Here is a 21,126-nt window from a genome sequence, read left to right as displayed (position 1 = left end):
CACTTTGTTTTTTGAGTCAAGATCTCTCACTCAACCTGAAGCCTCACAGGTTAGGCTACACTGCTGCTGCTCATCAAGAACCAGGGATCCTCCTGTCTTTATACCCCTGATACTAGAATTTATATGTGGACATTTCCTCCACTTTTCATGGGTTGTAGGAATTGGAACTTAAGTCTTTGTACTCACATAGTAAAGCACTATATCAACGGAGCCATCTCCTCAGCTCCACGGCCCCTAACTTTAAGATGAATTCTGTGTTTTTGAAACACAGCCTAATGTCATTCACAGTTCCCTTTTGTTTTGCAGAATTTTCACTAAAAGATGCAACATAAGAACAGAAGCCTTTGGCAAAATGGTGTGTTATTTTATTAAAATGTGTCATTTGGTTGGGGGCCTGTTCCTGAGACTGACAGCTTTCATGTGGTACCATCACAGCATTGTCTCTGACAGGCACCAACTGCTCTATAATTTCATGTGTTTTACTTATTTCCTTTACCTAAATATTTACTCTTGGTTTGTCCTAAGCTAAATTATCCACGAAAGGATGCATTTGACGGGCTAATTATATTTCCCCTAACATACAATTAGAGTATAGCTACCAATTTTGAAAATAAAAGCTTAAAAGCAAACACAGCAAGGTATTAACATTTGTGGAAACTTGGTGGAAGATGTAGTTTTAATTCTTTAAAAAAAGATTTTTAATTTTAATTATTCTAGAAAAGATTCATTTTTTTGTGTGAATATTTTGCTTGCATGTAAGTCTGTGCGCCATGTGTATGCAATACCCATGGAATCCAGAGAGGGATGACAGATTCCCTAGAACTGAAGTTGTGAGTTGCCATGTGGGTGCTGGGAACTGAGCCTGTGTCCTCTGCAAGAGCATCAAGTACTCTTTTTGTTGTTGTAGTTGTTGTTTTAATTTATTTTTTATTATGTATACATTGTTCTGCCTACATGTATGACTGTGGGTCAGAAGAGGGCACCAGATCTCATTACAGATGGCTGTGAGCCACCATGTGGTTGCTGGGAATCAAACTCAGGACCTCTGGAAGAACAACCAGTGTTCTTAACCTCTGAGCCATCTCTCCAGCCCACATCAAGTACTCTTAACCACTGAGTTAGAATCAGGTCCCCAATTCTAATGTTTGCATGCAATAAAACAATAGAAAAAAATTAAAGAGAATCAGTTGATTATCTTATTTATATTTATTGTGATGTTAGGTAGAGCCTTCATTTTAAAAAGGATACAGGTGTCTGTAAGTCAACAATGAAGTGCTATTTTCATCAAGGTTTCCTTTGTTGCAAGCTTCGTGATTGGCTGGCTCTTGTCATTGAGAACTCCCAAGGCTTTGGAACAGGGCTCTAATGATCCCTGCCCAACCATATGCTCTCTGTCTCTGCCTTTTTCCTCTGCTGTAATTTATAGCAACTTACCTTCAAGTAAATTCCATTCACACAGAAACAAACAAACATATAATCAAGTCAATGGTTCCTGAGGAAAGAAACCCTGACCTCAAATGTGCATGCACACCCCCCACTTCATACATATACACATAAACATACAAGATAAGCACCCAATCCCCTGCGCTCCCCCCCCCCATTTCTGGATTTGCTAACAACACTTTGGCAAATCCTGAACCACCTAGGATGGCTGGTTGCTCTGTCCAAGGAATGCACAGATTGAACTCCATGGATCTCATTCATGTCCTTGGCTCTGTCATAAAATAACTGTGTGCCTGAATTTCTCTGTGTCTCAGTTTCCTCTTCCTTGCAAACAAGGCTCTCATGAGAGGGGTCTTACTCACATGAGTCCCTTTTTCCATCTCTGCTGGACTCTGGTGCAGGTTTGTAAAAGAACACGACAGACAGGTTAATTCTAGCTTAGACAGAAAGGGAAGCAGAGAGTGATAGATCAAAGGCCCCAGGCAGGGCATTTGCTTATTTCCATTTCTGAGTAGTGTGTGTGTGTGTGTGTGTGTTTTTTTTTTTTTTTTTTTTTTTTTTTTGTGTGTGTAGTGTGTGTGTGTGTGTGTGTGTGTGTGTGTGTGTGTGTGTGTGTGTGTGTGTATGTGTTTGCAGGTATGCCTGCTTATATTCGTGTGTGCAGGTGCATGTGGGACCAGAGGTTGATGTCAGGAAGGATCCTCCATCACTCTTCTACCTCCTTCACTGAGGCAGGGTCTCTCCATCAGACTCAGAGCTTGATATGGCTAGTTTTGCTAGCTGGCTTGCTCCGGGGGATCTCTGTCACCACATTCCAGGACTGGAATTATGGATAGATCACCGTACCACCAGACATTGACATTGATTTGAATGTCATTGGAGATCTGAACTCTGACTTTTGTGTTTGTGCCAGAAGACAAACCCTCTAATTTCTGAGACATCCCCCCCCTCCTATAACCTTGAAGAATCAACTGACTCATGGAGAGATGGCTTAGTGGTTAAGAGCAGTGGCCGCTCTTCCAGAGGACCTGGGTTCAGTTCTCAGCACTCACATGGCAGCTCACAGCCATCTGTTAACTCCAGTTCCAGGGAATTCCAATGGCCTTCTTCTGGCTTCCAGGCACTAGGCAAGCATGTGGTATATATTATACTATACACTCATTCAGACGGAATACTCATATAAGTAAAACAAAAAAAATGGTTTTAAGAATCAACTGATCAGTAATTTGAGGGTGGGTGGGTACCGACTCTGTTTTTCACTCCTTACAGCCACCAGATCCGAGAGGGCAGCGAGCAGAGTGAGAGCAACAGTGAGAGCAACAGTTGATCAGTACAGACAAACATCCCCCATCAAGGGCACAGGAGGGACCCCAGAGGTGAGAGTCCGTCCATCCAGGGACTCTGGGTGGACTTTATATGGCTCCTGGGGGACTTCCTGTGATGGATAGTTGTATGTCAACTTGACCCAAGCCAAAGTCACCTGAGAGGAGGGTATCTCAATTAAGAACATGCTTCTGTAAATGGGGCTGTAAGCAAGTCCGTAGGACATTTTCTTAATTAGTGATCGATGGGGAGGGCCCATCCCTAGGTTGGTGGTACTAGGTTCTATAAGAAAACAGGTTGAACAAGCCATGGGGAGCAAGCCAGTCAGCAGCCCCTTCCATGGCTTCTGCATCAGCTCCTGCCTCCAGGTTCCTGCCCTGCTTGAGTTCCTGCCCTCACTGTTATATGAATCTGTGAGTGAAATAAACCCTGTCCTCCTTAAGCTGCTTTTAATCTTGGTGTTTCATTACAGCTACAGTAACCCTAACTAAGCTGCCCTCACTTCTCCCTGACTGGTCTTGCCTGGCTTATCAGTTGCAGTCTCTTGGGGAGGAGGTCAATCCTGGGATAAGGGAGTAGCACTTCTTAAAAGGGCCTCATCCCCATTATCCAGATTGGCCCAAATTCTGCTGACACCTTCATAAGCACTCTATTAATTCTCCATCTTCACAAGTTTTGATTACTTTATTTAGTCTCTCTCCCCCGCCTTGTACACACACACTCTCTGTTTCTCTCTGTCTCTCTGTCTCTCTCTGTCTCTTTCTCTCTGTCTCTGTCTCTCTCTCTCTCTCTCTCTGTGTGTGTGTGTGTGTGTGTGTATGTTTGCTGCAGTATGTGTGGAGCTCAGAGGACAACTCGAATAAATCAGCTCTCTCCTCCATCATGTTGGACCTAGGGATTGAACCCAGGTCATCAGGCTTGGTATCAAGTACCTTTACTTGTTGTTCTGTATCACCAGACCATCCTCTAGCTTCTTAGTGGGAAAAGAATTTCTAACCAGCTTCTGTGTTGTGAGCTGTAAAGATCGGGGTTCCACATATGTGACTAAACCCGAACAAAAGCATCCTCTGAATATGTGGAAAGCCTCACTGCATCAAACACTAAATGCTTCCCAGCTCCCTCATTAACTTTGGAGCCTTGTTCGGAAAGGCAAAGGCTCTAAACAAATGGCTCTTTAGGAAAAAAAAATACTTAAAAGGCCTAGCAAATTTGGCAAGCGATTCCAAACGCTGAACGTGCCTCAGAGTCACACATTAAAAAGTCACAGCTGCATACAGCTGTCCCTAATCACATGTCTGAAGCTGGGCTTAAAGCAATTTGTTTCAATTCATTCTCTCTCTCTCTCTCTCTCTCTCTCTCTCTCTCTCTCTCTCTCTCTCTCTCTCTCTCTCTCTCTCTCTCTCACATTGCGAGAAGCATGGTGACACAAACTTCCCTTACCTGAACTACACATATTAGGTACTAATGGGAAATTAGATCAGGGATTGGTGTATTGAGAGATTCTTTAGGTGCAACTAACCGTCTTATTAAATAAGAAACACAGAAACAATGCAAAGAAGAAAGCCAAAAGGTCAGAGCTAAAAGCTAAAACCTAACCCTTCCTCCTATGGTGGTCCTACCTCTCCAAAAGAGAGCTACTTCCTGTGTTAAAGACTTTATAAAGACTTTCGGTTCTGCCTTCTCATTGGTTGTAAACCCAACCACATAACCACCTCATCACTTCCTGTCTGTACAGACCTCCAGGTCTTCTATGGTTGGTATTGAGATTAAAGGTGTGTGTCTCCAATGCTGGCTGTATCCTTGAACACACAGAGATCTACCTAGCTCCGCCTACCAAGTGCTGGGATTAAAGGCATGTACCACCACCGCCCAGCTTTCCTATGGCTTGCTAACAGCTCTGACCCCCCGGGCAACTTTATTTATTAACATACAAATAACACTTTAGTACAAAATAAAATATCACCATGAGCTTTTCGTACTTAATGCAAGCCAGTTCCAGAGACGCCAGGGGTTTGGAACACCGTCCACCATCCCTATCAGGTGCCTTTTGTTTAGCCTGTTGCAGGCCTCCAGCACAACCCTGCAAAGGCACAGCATTGGGACGATGAGGAGATGGGACAAAGTCACATCTTCTTGGTGGCTACAGATAAGGAGAAGCGTCGTCAATTATTAAGTTGAGAAACTTGGATTTGGCATTACAGAGGCAAATCAGAGCAAGGTTGCCCTAGGTGCAGAGAATTCTGAAGAAATAATACCAGCAGGTCTTCAAAAATTCCCATAATTCCCTGAGTTTAGTCCTGCAAAGCCATGTTCCATCCAAGATGCATCATGCCCAAGGTTCTCTAGCTCACAGCATAGACACTGTGAAGGCTAGAATTACTCAGGAGACACACCTCTGGGCACACATTTGAGGGACTGGCTAAATTAAGCTAGTCTCTGGGTGTGCCTGTGGTAGGGCTTTCTTGATGATGTTAACTGAGGTGGGAAAGCCCACCGGAAATGTGGGTGGCACCATTCCTTGAGCTGGAATCCTGGACTGTGCAAGTGCAGAGTGTGAGCTGAGTACCAGCGTCCACCGCTCTCGGTTTCCTGTGGGTGCAATATGACCAGATGCTTCAAGCACCCCCTGCCATGACATTCCTGCTGTGATGGGCTGTACCCTTGGACTGTAAGCCAAAGCAAACCTTTTCTTCCTTGGGCTGCTCTTTTGGGGTGTTTAATCACAGCAACAGCAGAATAACTTTCAGTTTATATATCTTATTATTATTATTTGTTTTTCTAGACAGGGTTTCTCTGCATAGCCCTGGCTGTCCTGGAACTCACTCTGTAAACCAGGCTGACTTCAAACCCACAGAAATCCACTTGCTTCTGCCTCTTGAGTGCTGGGATTATAGGTATGCACCACCACCACCACCTGGCAATCTTGATTTCAATTTATTTAAGAAATATTGTTATAACATGAATTGCTAAATGGTCTTATTAATAAAAAAAAAACAAAGCCAGATATTGGGGGTGAAAGCTGAAAGATCAGAGGGATAAAACAAGCCAGCTACAAGTTCTTACCACTAGGAAATCCTCAGCCAAGACAGAGCTACTTCCTGTATACTCACACCTATATACTTTTCTGTGCCCTGCCATTTTACTTCCTTCTTCTGCACAGATACATCATTTCTGCCCAGCTATATCACTTCCTGTCTGTCTATACAGTCCTCCAGACGTTTATGGTTAACTAGTGCTAGGATTAAAGGTGATATGCCACCACGCCTGGCTCTGTTTCCAGTGTGGCCTTGAACTCACAGAGATACAGATGAATCTCTGCCTCTAGAATGCTAGGATTAAACGTGAGTGCTACTAATGCCTGACCTCTATGTTTAATATAGTGGCTGACTTTGCCCTCCAATCCCCAGATAAGCTTTATTTGTTAGAGCACAAATAAAATATCACCACACATTGTTTGTAAATCTTGGTCATGTATGTGATGAAATATGATCATATTCTGCCCTCATTCCCCCCCCACTCCCACCACCCTGCCAACTTCAACATGCTCTCCTCACATCCTCTTTTTCTTTTTATAATAACCCACTGAACCCAATTAACTTTCTTTTTGTTATGAAGGCTGTTATGGTTTTATCTTTGTTGTTGCAATAAAATACCTGGACAAAAACAACTTAGAGAGAAGGGGTTTATTTCAGCTCACAATTTCAGGTTATAGTCGATCATTGTGAGAAGTTAAGGCAGGGACCTCAAACATTACATCCACAGTCAAGAGAACAATGAATTAGTAAGAGGACAATGAATTAATAAGAGACAACAAATTAACAAGAGCACAATGTGCATGCTCATTTGCTTACTTGTGTTCATTTGGACTTCTCCACTCTTTCAGTACTTTTTGCCTAGGGAATGATGCCACCCACAGTGGGTTGAGTCTTCCTGGATGTATTAACTTAATCAAAATAATCTCCCATGCCCCAATGTTGATAGTCCTTCACTGAGACTTTCTTCCTAGGTGATATTAGGTGATGTCAAGTTGAAAATTATAGCCAACCATCACGAAGGCAGACATGTGTTTTTTTTTTTTTTTTTTACATAAATATAAAAAGTGAAAATTGTTCATGACCAGCCAAAGTCTGATTATGAAGTATTCTAACAAATGGCCCTTGTCTTGTATACAATACATCTTGATCCTTAAAGTATATATTTTAAGCATAGAGGATTTTTAGATATATTTAGCCTCAAAGATCTGCCATTTGAGTTCCTACGTACAGCCCCATCACCCTTGCGAATGATGACTTAAACTATGCAATAGAAAAAAAATACATATTTTGCAGGATAGCTGCTATAACCCGAAAGAAAATTGTCATGATAAAAATGTTGTGACTATAAATAATCCTCTCTGGAATTGTTGAATACACAGCCTGCTCACCTGGGATGGCACTCCTTTGCCCAGCATTAGGCCCTGTCCACAGCAATTTGTCAATTTTCCAAAGCCCTGAGATCTCCATTTCTCATATTGATCCCTGTGAAGTTGGAGCTATCTCTGCCATTTCACAGGCTAAGCTGAGTTGGTTCTCATGTTTTGAGTCTGCACAGCATCCACTCACAACAAGGACTTCTAAGATTGCTGGGAGGCATTGGTCCACTCAGGACACAAGCTCCTGTTGTGTTGACTTTTTCTCAACCCCTCTCCTTTCTACTCTTCTTTATGGGCTTTTCTTTCTTCAAATTTCTATCCTTCTGTGCAAAGGGTCTTCTGTTGTAGAGGACCTCTCCTCTAACACACACACCACATAGATGCCCAGGACTTACCCCAGCAGATGTCCTCCCTCCATTATAGATGCCAATGGCATGGAGCATCATGCTAGAGTGCTTGGTCCTTGCATATCTTGGGAGGAGCCAGGAATGACCACTGAGAAACTTGACTAAGGCCATAGAATATTGTTTCTGAAACAAAGTTTCTGAAGTGGTCCATTGGAATTTAAAGGAAAGCAAACGATTTGAATACCCAGAGAAATAACATGAAAGAAGAAAATAATAGGTGATTAAGGAAAAAAAATGATTGGGACTAGAGTGATGGCTCAGTAGGTATAAGTGCTTGCTGGCTTGCAAAAGACCCAGGTTCAGTTCCCAGAACCTACATCAGTTGGCTCATAACTATTAAATACAACTTCATGGGATTTGATGCTCTCTTCTGACATCCATGGTCACTACACTCACATGCACACATACACACATATATGCACACACACAATTTTAAAAAAAATCTTTTAAAAAAAGAAAGTAAAAGAATGGCTTTCTTTGTGGCAATCTGGTAAACTAAAATTTTACATACACTCTGTCTGGGCTTTATAACAGTATATTTTCTCTTCAATGTCATTGAACCAGGTGAGAGAGATGCAAAGATATGGAAATGTGCAGGTGTTACAAGGTGAAGCAGGAGCCTGTGACATTACTCTGGAGAAAGAGCATGGCAAGACGAGGTGATTTTATATCTGACAAAACTACCTATAAAGCAAAGCATTAATATGCTTTCCACACTGATGATCTGGTTATTCGTGTATTAACAACTGCAAGCAGTCTCACTGAAATCAGGAGTGAGACAGAGGTATCCACAGCTGCCCTCTAAATGCACCGTGCTAGCCAACAGCCATGTATGAAGATCTGTACCTATTAGCTGTTGTCCTCTGTGCAAAAGAGACTAGAGTTTTGCTTCACATGGTCCAGGAAGCACATTGGCAGGTCATCCATTCTCTCTGGTGTCAATTATTTTTATTCCAAGGAACAACAGAAGTAAACATGGGCAAGCACTTCTTAAACATGCTTACACTTTGCAATAACTATGCCCCACAGAGTATTTGACAATTAAATGCAATGAACTATCCTCTTGGGCTTAGAATAGATTTTTCTACCAATGCATTGGTTCCTGACTATGCTGTCAGAATTACTCTAAGGGAGAATCGCAATGCCAGTTCTTTATGTTTCTCAAAACAACATGCATCTTTTTCACTGTCCCTTCCTGCCCCCGCTCCGTCCCCGGAAAACAAACAAAGATCTTGAAGTCAGGAAGTCTGCCTTCTTCATAGCATAATGACCAACTGATCAAGTACAGAGACAATGAGTTTAGTGGACAGATGTCTCTGGAGACAAAACACCATGACCAAAAAGCCAGTTGAGTAGGAAAGGGTTTATGCAGCTTAGACTTCTACAGTGCTGTTCATCATCAAAGGAAGTCAGGATGAAACTCAAGCGGAGCAAGAACCTGGAGGCGGGAGCTGATGCAGAGGCCGTGGAGGCATGCTGCTTACTGGCTTGCTCATCATGGCTTGAAAGCCTACTTTTTTTTTTTTTATAGAACCCAGGACCACCAGCCCAGGGATGGTACCACTCACAATGGCTGGACCCTCCCCCATCAATCGCTAGCTAAGAAAATGCCTAACGGCTGTATCTTACAGAGATATTTTCTCAACTGAGGTTCCCTCCTCTCAGGTAACTCTAGCTTGTGTCAAGTTGACACAAGAGTAGTCAGCACAATGGTGAAGCATGGGGACTTTGGAGCAAGACGGACTGGGTCTACAGCCCAGCTCTGCATTCCTGCTTTCAGGTAGCAAGTGCTCTCCACCCTCATTTTCCCCAATCAAACCTCTGCCCCAAGGGCTTTGTGGCATATTAGCAGGACTTCAGATTTTATTTCCAGTGAGATAGCAATCCACTGCAGAGGTTTGAGCAGGGAAGGGATGCAATTTAGGTTATATTTCAGAGGGATTACTGGGGCTGCTGTGTGAATAAATGAGGGGAGATGACAAGGAAGAGCAAGACCAGTCAGGATGCCCTCAATGCCAGGCAGCGGTGATGGAGGGCTAAGGTCACCTGTGCTAACAGAAGACAGTGGACACAACCCCAAGACAGTGGTCCTTCAAGTGATAGGGAATGGTGATTAGCAACATTCTAGAACTTGTCAGAAATGAAAATTCTCTCATCTCAGAGGAACTGAACTAGAGACCCCAGAGCGGGAAGGTTCCCAGACAGCTGTCTTGGATAAGTGATGCTCACCCAGATCTGAGGGTCTCTGCCCTAAGTTATTAGCCCTGCCCAAGCAGGCAAGCAGAGATGTTAATGTCAGCTTGGAAGACAGGAGGAGGACAGATTGGGAAGATTAAGTGTTATTACTCTAACTTTGAGGTGACGGCTGGAGATTTAACACATGTCTTGCATGTCATTGGATAAAGGACTTTAAGATGCACACTTAGGAGTAGGTGGTGTATAAATTACATTTCAAACTCAGGGACTGGAGGAGGTCACACAGGAATGGTCGGAGATGGCAGGCTGCAGATGTGAGTGATGAGGTGAGCCTCTTTCAGTGGCTGCAGTACTGTGGCACAAGGTAAGCCTCACTATGTGGGAGATATGAAGTCGGTGCATCACTGGGGCTCTGTCCCGGGGAGGGATCATTGCTCTCTGGCTGCCAAGGTTAAATTATCTGATCATAGCTCAGCGGTGGTGGCACATGCCTTTAATCCCAGAACTCGGGAGGCAGAGCCAGGTGGATCTCTGTGAGTTCGAGGCCAGCCTGGTCTACAGAGTGAGATCCAGGACAGGCACCAAAACAACACAGAGAAACCCTGTCTCAAAAAGCCAAAAAAAAAAAAATCCTCTAATCATTATAACCTCAGAGAGGGAGATGGCCACAGTGGCTTTACTGTGAATGCCAAGATTCTCCCTAAGTGGTCCTCCCCTTGCTTAATTGAACTTTAATGAAACTATTTCTATTTGTGTGTTGTGGGGGAGTGTGCAGGGACAACTAGAGAGTGCTTCTCAGTTGTATTTGCAATGAATGTGTGGGTAACTCTTCTTCAGGATGAGAGGACACATCTGTGTTGGTGTGGGTGTGGCGCTGCATGCTTAGCTGCTTGGGTATTTCTGTACTTGTTCATCTTACGTTGCTCTCTCTCTCTCTCTCTCTCTCTCTCTCTCTCTCTCTCTCTCTCTCTCTGTGTGTGTGTGTGTGTGTATTATGTGCATGTGAACGTGTACATGTAGAAGCCAGAAGTCAACCTTATGTACCTCCCCCCTTTTTTTATTCTTAATACACCTTGACCACAATTTCACCTCCCTCTATTCCTCCCAGCCCCCCCCCCAAACCTCCCATCTCTTCCAGATCCACACCTTCTGTTTTACTTCAGAAAAGAGCTGGCCTCCCATGGATATGAACCAAACACACAGTATACAAAGATACAAGAGAAAAAAAGAGGAGAGAGAGAGAGAGAGAGAGAGAGAGAGAGAGAGATAGAGATAGAGAGAGAGAGAGCAATAAAATGATTCCTAATGATAGATAGTCTTCTGTACTCCTAGGTCAGCCCAATCATCATCAGAGAGGCCACTTTGTATTTTGATACAATGTCTCATTGATTCGGAATCAACTCATTAGAATGATACATTGATTAGTTATTGATTAGTCAAAATGTCTCTACCTCGTTAGTTTTGGCATTATAGGCATGTGACACCATACCTGGCCTTTTAGGTAGTTTCTGGGGATTGAACTCAGTCCTCATGCTTGTGAGGTAAGCACTTCACTGAATGAGCCGTCTCTCCAGCCTTCATGTCTGTCTTGGCCAGCTGTAAGTATCAAGGCAGCATATACTTGCCCCTCTACAAGGTTTCAAAAGGCAACTGCCTGCCCCTCTACAGGGACCTGAAAGGCAACTGAGTAGGAAATATTTCTGCTGTAAGCTAGAAGCATGTGTTGAAAAGTTGCAGACTCTTCTGTCTGCTTCATTGATGAGCTGCGGCTTAGCCTGGCTCAGCGTTTATTCATTTAAATAACATTTGACACTGTCAAGTTTGACTCAGACCAAACCAGCATGGGTGACTATGAAATCTCTCTCTCTCTTAAAAAAAAAAAAAAAAAAAAAAGCCCACAACATTTATCAATAGTTTTGGCTTCTTATTGCCTTTTGGTTTTGAGAAGACAAACATGTACCCCAACACTTATTTTATTCAAAATAGATGTCTAGGGAATGGAGATTAAGAACAGTTGCTGTTCTTGCAGGGGACCTGGGTTCCATTCCCAGCACTCACATGTCAGCTCCCAATCATCTGTAACTGCCGTTCCAAGGGATCAGATACCCCCTTCTGGCCTCTGCAGTCACTGCACCCATGAGGTGCACACACATGCATGTAAACACCCCCTGCACGTAAAATAATAAACTAAAAAAATTTAAACATAATTGTTTAATTTCTAGTATTTAGAAAAATAAAACATTATGACACACAGAAGTACAAACCTGCATTGAATTTTCTTCAAATTATAAAGGTTGGGTTATTTCTGTAGGCAAAGTTTTACTGTGTGTATTGGGATGCATTTTAGGTGAACCTTATGAATGGATTGTGAAAAAAGCTTTCTCAGCACTTTCCCATTTTTTTTTTTTTTTTAGGGAAGGAATTTTTTTTTAAATTTTGTATTTGATCAATTGACCTTTGTGTTTTAAATTGGGTTAAAGATGATAGGTGTCCATAAATTAATAGAAAGTGTCTGAGCCTGTTTTCCTTGGAGCAGAGAGTGAAAAAAATCAAACCATTCTGGATTTGCAAGGCTTGTTTCTGAGACAAATCTGTAATTGATCCCAAGGGGGCAGCTACCAGCCAAATTGCATGAGCTCAAAATCAATAAAAATCTGAACATCACTTCAAATCTTACATGCATCTATCTGTCTACACAAGAAACTGCTGGTACCTACACAGTCAGATATATACTTTAAAACAAATCAGATTCTCAGTTAGTCACACACACACACACACACACACACACACACACACACACAAAATCCAACTGCTATTCCCCTAAGATGGTTGTTTGATCCAAAGGGAGCTGAGCCAATGGGAAGCCTGTGTGGGTAATGCAACTTTTGGCTGTGACCCACAGAATTAATTCAGGTGAGGCATGATTTTACCTCAAAGGGCATTCCAACATGATTACAGAAAATTCTTCCAGCACCCACCACTCATCAATAATCACATGATGTCACTCTTACTGGAGCTAAAGATGATCCTGACGGTTCTCTTTGGTCTCTGAGCCATTTCTCCTATGGGCTGTGTCATATTTCCATATGAAAAGGTCCTTGCTGCATTGAGACAGGAGAAGCATTTGAGTGTTGGTCACAGACCCTGCTGGGAAACTGAAGTCAAGAGCTGCATTAAAAACAACAAAGTTTTTCTAGGCGCTACGACATTTTTCCCCTTTGGAGAATTTAATTTGAGGTTTCAGGAACTTGGGGGTGCAAAGAGAGGAGAAGGAATGCATCATGGTGACTTCATTAGAGCAAAACTTTTAAGCACAAAAGATCACACTGCTACATATCTTAACACGGCTAGGGTGATGGAGCAACAGTTAAGAACATGCACTGCTCTTGGAGAGGGTACAAATTCAGTTCCAAGCACTCACATAATGGGGTTGAAATCCACTGTAACTCTATCTCCATTGGATCCAGTGCCCCCCTCCTAGCCTCTGCAGGCCCCCTTCACTCACATGATGCACATGCCCTTGCACAGATACTGACATACACTTAAGTACAAATAATTATTAAATAATTTAAAAAATCTGAGCTGGATGTCTTCATTGGAGTTTCTATTGCTGTGGTGAAACATCATGACCAAAAAGCAACTTGGGGAAGTGCTGTTGGTTGTTTTTACTCTTTGCTCTTTTGGGTGGGGTGGGGTGGGGGTCTACCATCCAGCTCCTAAATAAACACACACACACACACACACACACACACACACACACACACACACACACACACACAAACACACATACACACAGACTTCTTTTTTATGAATGCCCGGCCTTAGATTGTCTTGTTTCTAGCTAGCTTTTCTTAACTTAAACTATCCCATCTACCTTTTGTCTGTGGGCTTTTACCTTTCTCTAGTTATGTATATCTTTTCTTTCCTTCTTATTTCATGTCTGGCTGTGTGGCTGGCTCCTTCTTTTCTTACTCCTTAATTCCTTTTCTCTCTTTTTCTCCTTCTATTTATTCTCTCTGCCTGCCAGCCTCACCTATCCTTTCTCCTGGCTTGGTGTTGGCTGTTCATCTCTTTATTAGACCAATCAAGTGTTCCAGACAGGCAAAGTAACACAGCTTCAGAGTTAAACAAATGCAACATAAAAGAACGCAACACATCTTTCCATCATTAAAGAAATGTTCCACAACATTAAAGAATGCAACACATCTTAAATTAATATTCCACAACAGGGAATAAAGGATGCATTTGACTTACATATCCTTAGTCACAGTCCATTGAGGGAAGCCAAGGAAGAAACTCAAACAGGGCAGGGACCTGGAGCAGGAACTGATGCAGAGGGAATAGAGGAGCTGCTTACTGGCTTTCTCCTCATGGCTTGCTCAGTCTGCTTTATTATAGCACCCAGGACCATCAATTCAGAGGTGATAGCACCCCTACAATGAGCTAGACCCTCTCCTGTCAACTAGGAAAAGTGCCCTACAGGCTTGTCTGATCATAGCTTGATCTTATAGAGGCATTTTCTCAGTTCAGGTTCCCTCTTCTCAGATGACTACAGTTTGTGCCAAATGGACATTAAACTATCCAGCACACTGGATGGGATGGTGCACACCTTTACCCAGAGCACTCAAGGGACAGAGGTGTGTAGATCTCTGTGACTGGGAACTCACTTTGTTGATGTGATAAATCACTCTGACCAAAAGCAACTTAAGGAAGGGAAAGACTTATTTGGTTTCCACTTCCAGGTCAGAGTTTATTATTGAAGAAGTGAGGGCAGGAGCTTGAAGCAGAAACCATCGAGGAACACTCTTTGCTGGTTCACCCTTGGCTTGCTCACACTCAGCTGTTTTCCTTATATAGTGCAGGAAAAAGGGCCTAGGGGATGGTACTGCCCAAGTAGGCTGGTCCTCCTGTGCCAGCTAATAATTAAGACAGCCCCTCATAGACACACCCACATAACAACCTGATGAAGACAATTACTCAACCAAAACTCTTTTTATCAGGTGATTCTAAGCTGCTTCAAACCAACAGCTAATGTTAACTAGGACACCACTCCCAAAATTATCCCTGAGAAAGACTATCATAAGTCCATTAAAGGAAGAATCAGAGGTCCCAAATGATCCCAGTTGAAGCTATTCTTAGAAGTACCTTCAGTCTATTGCTCCTCTTAATAACACAAAAATGTAATATCTTATTATGGGGATTTGACCTCTTAATAGCAACTGTATAAGGTGACATAAAATGGGGGAAATGTCCTAATGGAAGGAAGGTGGATATACGTGGCTGAGGACAGTATTTTCATATGAGAAGAATTTCACAAAGGGCTTTCCCACAAATCACCAAGAATGAAGAGTAATGTATTTGAAAAAAAAAAAGTCTTGACGAGTCCAAGAGTGATTTAAAAAATAGCAGTGTCAAAGGCACACAGGCAGACTGTGAAAGAAAACTTTTTATTTAACGTGAGTGAAAACCCATTATTTCCCTGTGACTTTATAAGAAAGGAACAGTCAAAAAGACACTAATTTTGCAGATCAATTATTTTGAATTAAAGATACTCAAAAAACATCAGGTGAAACAATGTCATTGTGACCTCTTCTGTGCTTCATAAAAAGAAGAAAAAGGGGCTGGAGAGATGGCTCCATCAGGTAAGTGTTAGCTATCTGAACATGAGACCTTGAGTTGGAGCTCCTAGAGGCCACATTGAAAATCTAAGTGCAGAGGCCTATGTTTATCATCCCAGCACAATTAGGAAGAGGTGGAAGTAAGCACCTTGGTCCTTTCTAGAATATCAGTAGAGCCAATCAGCAGACTCCAGATTCAGCGAGAGACCCTGTTTCAAAGAATAAAGTGGAGAGCGACGAAGAAGACACCCAGTGCTGACCTCTGATCTTTATAGTCTCAAGTGCACACACAGGAACTCCTCCACACACTACTACTACTACTACTACTACTACTAATGATAATAATATAATTCTCACAAGATCCCTTTACTAAAATAATAGTGTCCTGTGCTTGATTGGGGAATCCAATCAAATCCAGACTCAATCCTATACAGACTTCACTAAAAGAGCTCTTAGTCTTCATACACAACCTCCATCACTTATTTACAACTACTGTTATCTGTCCAACCCGCAATGTGAATTGCTTCTAACAGGCCAATTGGGCCTTTATTTCTCTAAGAAGCCTCTGGAAAACACATCATAATAATAGTGTGTGCTTCTCTCCTGCTGAGATGCACCTGTCAATTTGATTTCCAGAATGAGCTAAAAGGAAACTGAATAAAGGAGAGTCCCCATTCCTCCAAACACACATGTGAAGGAAGGAAGGAAGCTTGGGGAATTTCACTTTAAACAAGACTCTTCCATATCTCTAAGACTACACATTGAACTTGGAATGAAACTTAAAACAACAACAACCCAGTCTGGTAATTTGGAAGGTGGAACTGGCCTCCTGTCCACATAGTGAAATGCTATGGAGTGTCAACCAACCTAGGACTCTGGTGGCAAACTTTCAGAGCGTGAGCTACCAATGGCTCAGAGCTGAGTCTCTCTAGGGAGAGAACCATCTGTCTCCATTCCTGGATAAGCTACCACTGTGATGGAGGTGGTGGAGGAAAATTCTGTGACCGTCCAGCCCCACTGATTGGATCAGGACAGTTCTGTGGAGCCAGTACAGGCCCAGAACCATCCTTTTTGGTTTTGTTTTTTTTTTTTTTGTTTATTTGTTTGTTTGTTTTTCAAGACAGGGTTTCTCAGTGTAGCTTTGCGCCTTTCCTGGAACTCACTCTGTAGCCCAGGCTGGCCTCAAACTCACAAAGATCCACCTTGCCTCCACCTCCCGAGTGCTGGGATTAAAGGCGTGTGCCACCACCGCCGCCCAGCCCCAGAGCCATTCTTACAACAGACAAATTGCTGGCTGCTGATGTTTCAACTTGAACTTGGTACTCAGGTTTTCAGTCCTCTGCCTCTCTGGGGGTAGAGGGGACTCTGTTCAGGGAACTTCCCTCATAAACTGTGTTTCCAGGATTCCTTAGCTGAGAGGGTTTGTAAAGATGGTTTTGCTAACACATAAACAGGTTTGTGTGCTTGCGTACAGAAGAAACAGGAAAAAGCTCCAGGCCTCCTGGAGGACAGAGATAACAGAACATCTGAAGACAGATGGGCTGAGACGAAAACACAAGTGTGTTTTCTCAAATTTGTCTCACGCTTTCCCAGAACTTAGCTCTCACTGCGTCATCTAACAATAGGGCATTTTGCATGAAATATAGGTATCCAGCGATGTTTCAAGATTTCGCTTTCAAGATTTCGCGTCTGAGATGTGGCAAACATGGTTCGCGTACTCCACCCTGTAGCAATCAGTCACAAATGAGTTTCAGCTGTTGCGCTCTTTAGATGACATGGTGGCTCTGAGTGAGGCAGGGTCTTTAACACTTCTGTGATTATTTGAATGAGTATTATTCCCATAGGCTCATGTATTTGAGTGTTTAGTCATCAGGGAGTGGCCCTACTTGAGAAGGATTAGGAGGTGTGGCTTTGTTGGAGGAAGTATGTCACAGGGGGCGGGCTTTGAGGTTTCAAAAGCCCAAGCCAGTCCCAGTGCTGGTCCAGTGTTTCCTGCTACCTGAAGATCCAGATGGAGAACACTCAGCTCTTTATTCAACATCATGTCTCCTTCATGTTGCCGTGCTCCCTGCCATGTTGGAAATGGACTAAACCTCTGAAGTTGTAAGCAAGCCCCCAATGAAATGCTTTCTTTTATGAGAGTTGCCTTGGAACTGGTATAACTGTCATCAGAGACCAGAGAGACTTCATCCAGCAACTGATGGGAGCAGATGCAGAGTCCCATAGCCAAACATTGGGCAGAGCTTGGGGAGTCCTGCAGAGGAGGGGGAGGAAGGATCAAAGGAACCAGGACAGGAATGCCAGGAGAACACAGTCCACAGAATCAGCTGATGGAGACTCACAGGGACTCTCAGACATCAGGGAGCTTGTAGGGGTCTGACCTAGATCCTCTACATATATGTAATATACTTGGTGTTTTTGTGGGACTCAACAGTGGGAACCGGGGCTGTCTCTGACGCTTTTGCCTGTTTGTGGGACTCTTTCCCTCTTACTGAATCACCTTGTCCAGCCTTGATATGATAGTATGTGCCTGGTATTATTGTAGCATATTATGCCATAATTGGTTGACATTCCTGGGAGGCCTGCTCTTTTCTGAGGGGAGATGGAGGGGAGTGGATATGGAGGAGAGGGGAGGTGATGGGGAGAGGCTGGGGGGGCGGAAAGGAGAGAGGCTAGAGAGAGGAAACTGTGGTCAGGAGGTAAAACATGTGAAAAGAATATTTTTTTTTAAAGGAGTTGCCTTGGTTATGGTGCCTCTTCACAGCAACAGACTAATGACAAAAATACCTGGGCTGTATGTGCTTCTATGAACTTAGACTCTTATCATTTCCAAATCCTCTCCTCACCTCCACCCAACAGTAACCGCAGCACCTTCACATACCATGTGATCATTTCAGAACACAGACCCATAAGGGCAGGGCTGTGTCTAGCTGTCTTCTGATTTCCACAGGCATGGCCTGGCACAGGACTTAGCAGCAGATAATTGAGACATTTACTGGAAGTACACACGTCATTTTTCTTCCAGTAGGAGCTTTGGTTTAGTTCCCTTCCCAAACGTGCCTCATAAAATTGTGAAGCTGCCAGGGAGGTGTAGACATGCGTGAAGGTGAGTCAAGGTGAGTGGATCTGCTTAGGATACATGTTTGATCATTGGAGAAATCAAGGCTTGCCACACGTAAATGAGTCTGAGATGCCTGTTTGGATGTCTTTGGGCCTCTCGGCAGGGGGATTACCAAAGAAGAGAAGATAAACCTGTCAGTACCCTCTGAAAATAGCAACATAACTCAACCTTGGGTCCTCCAAACAGCTGGACTTAAAATTGAAAGGAATTATTTTGTCTGTCATTAAGAATATAAAAGTAGGACACACACGATAGGAGATCAATTTTAAATCATCCAAGACTTGCAGGAAAGATTTTTTTCCTGAGGCTCTTTTCAAGAGGACTAATGTGTGTTCCTGCCACGGCCTTTTAATAAAGAAATCATGCATTATGCAAACATTAACATTTAAACCAATTATGAGCAATTGTAGCCAACTCTTTGAAGAATATAGAACTGAGTTATGGCTTCTTTTATGAATATGATTCCTTTACTAAAATAAAACCAAGAGAGTTATGCCCTGTGCATCAGCTTAAGCTGCTGGAAGAAAACTCATTTCCTGTATTTATCCTTTCGAACGAGAGGACACTATCAAAGAATTTTATGTGTAAATTATGAACTCATTGTCAGTGAACGTGGGAAATGTGTCAGCTCCATGATATGTATTCACCTGTTAGCAGGGCACTGAGGGAATCACACCATCCTATGTGTACCTGCACACACACACACACACACACACACACACACACACACACACACATACATGTATACACACACAGATATACACATATACCTGCATGTACACATGCACCTGCATACATATAGCTGCGCACAAACATCGGTGCACACACACATGCATACACACATGTGCCTGCACACACACATGCTCACATACAGTTGAACAGGCACATGTACACAATGCCTCTGCACACACAGACACATATACATGTACCTGCACACACAGACACCACACCACACACACACACACACACACACACACACACACATGCATGCACACATGTATCTGCACAAAACACTTGTATACATGGCAACTGCACACACACAAATATTTTACAACACTGATTTGAGCTCAAGGAAACAGCTCATGGTCTGGAAACGTTAATTAGAGAATAAAAGCTTTGGCAGTGAAGAAACTTAGGAAACTACCAGACACGTAATTGAACGATGGCTCGCACAAATGCCCTCCCTCGACTTCCTGAATACCAAGTTTTTTTTTCCAAACCACAGTTTGACATTTTTATTGTGATTCTTCATAGTTTATGGTAAAGGGAAACAACATCCATATTTATAATGCAAATTACTTGCATGCACTATGTTTACTGCTCTCCCTCTATGACACGCTCATCATAGAAATTAATCTTAACAGCTGTGTGTGACATTCTGTACAGAATCCAGTAAATGTGCCCTTCTTATGACTAATGAAAAAGTCTTTTTTTCCCCCTGCAAGAAATGAAAGGCTTTTAGAAAAATATTTCACTTTTTTATGCTGAGATGAGTGTTCTATAAATGTCATCTTTCTCTTTCTATTTTTCAACAACTAAACTAAGTTTTATAATAGGGAAAGGGGGAAAAAAACAAAGAAGACATGCCTATTTTTGCTCTCCCAGGTAATGGAAAATTCACACACCAATGTGGGACAAATGGCCCGAGTCTGTCACAGGTTCGGCCGTGGGGATGCCATCATTCCTGCTACTGGTGTCACCAGGTTTCCCACCTGTGATGAGCCTAAACTAGAGACAGATATAGTCAACCATGACAGGACACCCAGTGCCCAGTTTTACAAGGAGTCCATCTGTTTCCTGCAACAACCGAGTATGTCTTCCTTAATCTCACAGGTTTCTGGCAAACTCATTTTCATTATTTCATGGGGAGAAAACCTTCTCCAGAAACTTCACATGTGTCAAATATCCACCATGATCAATCTTCTCTGCTTGAGGTAGGTAAAATCTATATGACACGGTGTAACTTTATTCTCAGCCACTGAAGCACAGGTCAGATGTGATTTTCCTCACCCCTGTGACGAAATGCTGGACACAAGCCACATCAGTGAGAAAGGCCGATTTTGGCTCACAGTCCAAGAGTGCGTGGCAGGGAGGCATGGTGGCAGGGAGGTGAGGCATCTGGTCACATCACATCTGAACTCAGAAAGCAGAAGGATGAGTATTCAGTTCACTTTCTTCTTTGTATTCCGCCCAGGAGTCCAGCCCACGGGACAATACTTCCCACATTCTGAATGGATCTGATGCATCTCCTCAGTAAATCTGGCTTGAAAGCTTTCACAGACATGCCTAGAGATGTGACTTCTAGATTATTTTAAATTCCATCAAGCTGACTGTCTAGGTTGACCATCATACCAGGAGGGATGTGGAGCAATACAGCTATCAGCTACATGCATGTGCTTTCTACTAGGAATTCCTAAGAATGTGGTTCACAACTTAGAAGAATAACATTTTAATTATGCTTTATTTTATGTGTGCAGGTGTTTTGCCTGCATCTATCTCTTTGCACCACATCTGTGCCTGGTGCCCTCAGAGGCCGGAAGAGGGCTTCGGATTCCCTGGAATTAGAGTTTCAGATAGTTGTGAACTGCCGTGCAGATTTTGGGAAAT

The sequence above is a fragment of the Peromyscus leucopus genome, chromosome 23, assembly GCF_004664715.2.
Source record: "Peromyscus leucopus breed LL Stock chromosome 23, UCI_PerLeu_2.1, whole genome shotgun sequence".
Taxonomy (NCBI): domain Eukaryota; kingdom Metazoa; phylum Chordata; class Mammalia; order Rodentia; family Cricetidae; genus Peromyscus; species Peromyscus leucopus.
Note: the sequence above shows the minus strand (reverse complement) of the source record.